Consider the following 6,000-nt stretch of genomic DNA (forward strand, 5'->3'; position numbering starts at 1 on the left):
ATCATAGATGATTGTATATAACGTTATGTCTTCGGTAATATTTAATTAGTCTATGAAGAACTGTTAAACGCATTAATTTATATAATAAAAATGGTATGCCCAGAAAAAGCAAAAATTTTGTTAAAAATAAATCGAAATGTAATAGTTTATCTGGCAGGTCCAGCTTTTTGTCGTTACATTGGAGTCAAACCCTATATGTGACATTACTTTGTTGATAAAAACTTTTTTCTTTTTTATATATATATGCTTTACGTTTGCATATACTTTTAGGTATTAAATATTTGTATTATTCACAGATTGAAGTTAAAGTAACACATTGTTTTGTACACAATTTATTTTATTAATAGTCCTAACTTCCAATCATAGACGATCTTTTAAAACGTCTTTTAAAACAAATTAATAAATGTATTAATAATTTTCTCAAAAATTAGTAATATATTTTCTAACAATTACTAATTATTCAAGAAACAAATAATATATTTTTTAAAAACTACTAATTTTTTCTGAAATAAATTTTTTTTCTGAATAAATAATTTCTTTTTAAATTGATTGTCTATTTTAATATAATTACCAATTTTATAAATTATTAGTAATATATGTATAATTATTTATTAAGTTCTTAGATAAAGTATTATATTTCCAATCAATTAATAATTATTTTAAATCTGGAGCTTAGAATTTTAACAATTACCAATATTTTGTTAATTAAAATTGAAAACATTCAATTTTTTATTTTTGATTAATGGAAAATAATCGCCGATATTATTTCTAAGAACAGAATTTTTGCCGATCACTGTACCTATTTACACTACCTGCAAATCCAAGTGTGTTATTTTAGCCAAAGCTCTTTTTACACATTTTTTGCCGTTTTAATTACGTCATTTAACACGATTGAACGTATTAACTTTTAATTCAATATGATTAAATGTATTAAATGACGTAATTTAATATGTAAAGAAACACATAAAAAGAACTACTGTCTAATGTGTCATTTTTAGACATTTATGCGTGTAAAAATAACACACTTGGATTTGTAGTGTACCAATGACCGGTACCTATTAGAATATATGCTATCATCTAGTCTATCTTCTGAATGTATCTTTAAAGTTTATTTTCTCCGTTTTCACAAACTTTGGGTTAGCCCATTATAATAACAAGCCCTTCAAATATCCTGATATACATCTGACGACTTTCTTCTTGTACAATTTTTAGAAGAATTGTAGAATTTTACAAATAATTTTAAGAATATCTTTAGCATATAGGGAAATCTTGGAATGCAATTCACTTGTAATTTCTTTACGTTACGTATCCACAGTTTAGAGAAATAAACTAGAATTTTTACGGTCCCATTAAATTACCATACAAAAGAAACTTTCTTTTTTTTATGTAATGTTTAATATAATGTATACAAACCACAATTAATTACGAAATACAATGTATATGATTATCACAAAACTATGTATACTGCATTTTGCATTATGTATATCATGCATAATCAGTTTTTAATGCATTTTTTAGTGGTACCGACAAATAACAAAGCATAAGAAAGGACTAAATTTTGATATATCTTTGTTTATAGCTTATACATACGAAAAATAATTACAAAATGTTCATTAAGATGTTGACGTATATCAATGTATACTTATGTATATGTTACTTATAGTTGGTCCTAGTATGTGCCAAGCAATAAAGATATATATATATATATATATATATATATATATATATATATATATATATATGTGAATCAATATCCCTGTCATCATGACATAACTAAGATTATTAAAGAGAATGTGCGCTGTGTTAAAAGTTAAAGTAACATTTTAATTGCTGACAGACTATTAAATTACATATAAAATATAGGCATTTTATATTAAAAGTGGTGCAGGATATATGAAATATTAATATGATTTACTTAAATGATATATTTAATATAAGTACACACTTAAATAGGAGAGAAATCTTTTCTACCATATACATTACAGAATAGTGCTATACACTGAAAAATAAGTAAAAATACAGATGTTTGACATGTATGAGATGTATCTGTAGTTGATACATAATATTAGTATATTCTATTGACATTAATTATAATTCTTGTAAGCTATCTCAAATCTATATCTATCTTAATTATATCGGCAGTTTCAACTTGAACTGATTACCTTAACGAAAAGATCATGCATTGATATATCTTGTACTACCAGCGATGTATATAATGTAAAAAAATAAAAAAAATAAAAATAAAAAAATAATTGTATAAACGAGACCGAAACGATAAAAAAATAAAAAAAAAGTTTATACATGAGGCCACGCTGGCCACGACACTCCTGCGGATGGCATACCCCCCGCCGTGTATCTTGAGGCATCTAGGCCTTAATAAAGCGCGAGTTTAATCGTAAATCAAGTATGCGTTAAAAAAATAAAAATAAAAAAATAATCGTATAAACGAGACCAAAACGATAAAAAAATAAAAAAAAATTTTATGTATGAGGCCACGCTGGCCACGACACTCCTGCGGATGGCATACCCCCCGCCGTATATCTCGACGCCGACGGCGGCGCGTATGATGGAGGCGGCGCGTATGATGGATGCGACGCGTTTGATGGATGCGGCGCGTATGATGGAGGCGGCGCGTATGATGGAGGCGGCGCGTATGATGGAGGCGGCGCGTATGATGGATGCGGTGCGTATGATGGATGCGGCGCGTATGATGGATGCGGCACGTATTGATGCGAGCACTGGCACTGGCACTATGAGACTGAGGAGCTGCCCGGGCTGCTCGGGGGTCAGGGGGTCTCGATCACGTGACACTTTTTCTATCACATGTTTTTTTGACTTCGCTGGCTTCGGTCTATCCTTGCGACGGAAAACAAACGAATCGCGCTTAGAAAAGGACAGCCATATTCTGTCTCTCTCGCGCTGCGTTTTTGCTGTTCGCCAAGCTCGCCGAGCTGCTAGCCGGCTCGCTTGACGAGCGACGTGACAATTGTTTTCGTCTTCGATGATATCGCGCCGGAAAATAATTGTCACGCAGCGAACGGCAAGCATTGCGATGAATTCGCTCGCTGCTCGGCGCACTCAACGAGCGACAAATTCATCGCGTAAAAATTTCTAAATTATTATTATATTTATTTTTTACATGTTTTAAAATTATTTTTTATTTATTTTATAAATTATGTTTAAAATGTTTCTTCGATGATTATCATCCAAATGTACACTTCCCGAAAAAGATTCCGAAGACGATTTCTATATATATAAATAAAGCAGAATTTAAAAAAATTTTAGAATTATTGCAAACCGATATTATTCGTATATGGTTGCAAACGTTAAAATATATATAAAATATTATATTCAATAATAATGAAATAATAATTTTTCTATTATACATTCTTGCCTAATCATTCATTTTAATGTACATTAAATAAAAAATAAAAAAATTTGGAAAAGCAGGGTTTGAACGCGCAACCTGCAACGTTTCAGTCCGCCACCTCAGTCGCTGCGCCACGCTTGCTACATGGCTATCTCGGTTGCGTACTCGGTACATCAGTCGCACGAGAAGTTTCAATACTTTCTCGCAAATACTTGAAAAATGCATCCCGCTGCTTGCTCCGTTTCAAGTAAAACTTACTCGGTTTCGAGGGGAACATCTTATGATGGATACACGTTTTTCCTGAGATTTTAAAGTAACCTTGGTTTTTTTCAATGTAATCATACGATATTTTTTATATAACATAATTCCTGTAGTTATTTGGCACATAAAAGTAGGTAAGCTAGCAGTTATCAAAAAATCAATATATTGCGAGATGTTATATTTTATTCTGGCATATATTTTGACATGAAATATAAAATATCTTGTAAACTATTCATTTTTTGATAATTGTACCTACTTTTATGCGTAAAATAGTGGAATGAGTAAGTTGATTTAAAGACAACGCATAGTTGCTTTAAAAAAAAATAATGCAATTTATAATGTGCAATTACATACTTTTTTCAGAAAGTAACTATGTTTTTCTCACATCAATTGATTCGTCTTACTATGCTACATATAAATCATAATATATATAATATAAAATATCCCGTAAACTATTGATTTTTTGATAGCTTTACCTTTATACTTTTATATGCCAAATAAGTAGAGGAATTATATTATATAAAGAAAGTTTTATGATTCCATTAAAATAAACAAAGGTCACCTTAAAATCTCAGGAACACCTCCACCTAGGACAAACGTGTGTCTATCATAAGATGTTCCCCTCGAAACAAAGTCAGTTTTACTTGAAACGTTTTTCAATGAAATCATCCGTTCGCGAAATATAGCGCTGTCAAATTTATAATAGGACACCCTGTATATAAATAATTTTTAATATTTTATTGGTAAAGTTGTTACCTATTTCTAAATCATGGTCTTTACTCTGTATCGAATTGACGCAAAGTCAGAAAGCGCAGTGTATGTATATTATATACTGTGTATTGATGTAGAATGAACTAAAAAACGAATAGAAATATTATAGAATAATTTGCAATTGTTCAATGAACAAAACATAATTATGATAAAGACGAAAAGATACAAATATCAACCAGTATTTGAAAGCGACTATTCATCGACGCATCGCCGTCGATTCCACTAATTATTCCTGACAGAGTACGTAATGTGGATCTTTTTACTTTTAGATTTCGAATAGATTTTTAGTACGGACAGTATATATCGGAACACGGCCGTAGTATGTGTCATATATAAATAATATCATGGTGTTTCCGCGGTATTAGTAATAAATATTATGATATTCGCTCGAGCCGATACGTATTTTTACAAATTCATATCTATGCATTTGTAGTAGATATTAGGAATTTTCTTTGAACGATATTCTTTACTAATTCATTGATATGAATTCGTAAGAATACGTACCGGCTCCAGCGAATGACATAGTATTACTAATACCGCGGATAAAATGCCGTAATATCATTTACCGCATTTACATGACACATACTACGGCCTTGTTCTTACGTGTACTGCCACTACACAAATCTATTCCAAATGTAAATATGTAAAAAAATCACGTTACGTATGGTACAGATTTTCAGTACTGGTAATGTAAATTGTGAACACGATCTACGTGTCTATGGCTGGATTCGGGGAGCGCGCTATTAGCGCTATTTGCTTATTCTATCCTTGTTTTACACCTGATGAGCGATAAAGACAGAATAATGCAACAGCGCTAATAGCGCGCTTTCCGAACGCAGCCTATATGTTTATGACAAATCAACGACAATCGCGGAGTGAGATAGATATAGATAGATCGATACTGTCGCGACGATAGTGTAGTGGCGCGAGTGTAATAACGCGAGTGTAATAACGTGCTACAGTGAAGTGAACAGTGAAGTGAACAATGAAGTGAGATTGAAGAGTAAGGAAGACTAAGGTGAAAATAAGTTAAAATAATGGGTGTGAAACGTTTTGAGAAGAAGAAGCCTTTGTATTGCCACAGGCTGTCCCGGAAGAAAGGAGCGTTACAGAGGTTAGTATACATTATGCATCTATGATGACACTTTGATAAATATTTATTATACAAATCTCCCAAGCTATCGATCAAGCCTACTTAGAATTTCATCTATTCACTCGTTATTGAGATCTCAAAATCTCGGGTACTCGCAACTCGTGCGTTCGCGTAAAAGAGTCACGGTGCGGTCTCGCTCCGTGTGCACTTGGCGCGAGGCTCTACCGTGTCTCTTGATATTTACGAATAGAACAATTTAATCAGACAAACAGACTGACTGACTGACTGATTGACTGACAGGTAGACCGGTTTTCTTACATTTAGAACTTTTGTTACATAAAACTTTATATAAAGGTTAGGTCAACTTTCTTACTATAATATTTTTTTTCACGAATATTTTTGTAAAGATCATGTGCATATATGCGCATGCACGCACACACACGCACGCACGCACACACACACACACACACACACAAATTTTGTTCTTCGACATAGTTTAAAAAAT

The sequence above is a fragment of the Temnothorax nylanderi genome, unplaced genomic scaffold (assembly GCF_030848795.1).
Source record: "Temnothorax nylanderi isolate EJ_2023f unplaced genomic scaffold, tnyl_v1.0 TNYL_tig0429_pilon, whole genome shotgun sequence".
NCBI lineage: Eukaryota > Metazoa > Arthropoda > Insecta > Hymenoptera > Formicidae > Temnothorax > Temnothorax nylanderi.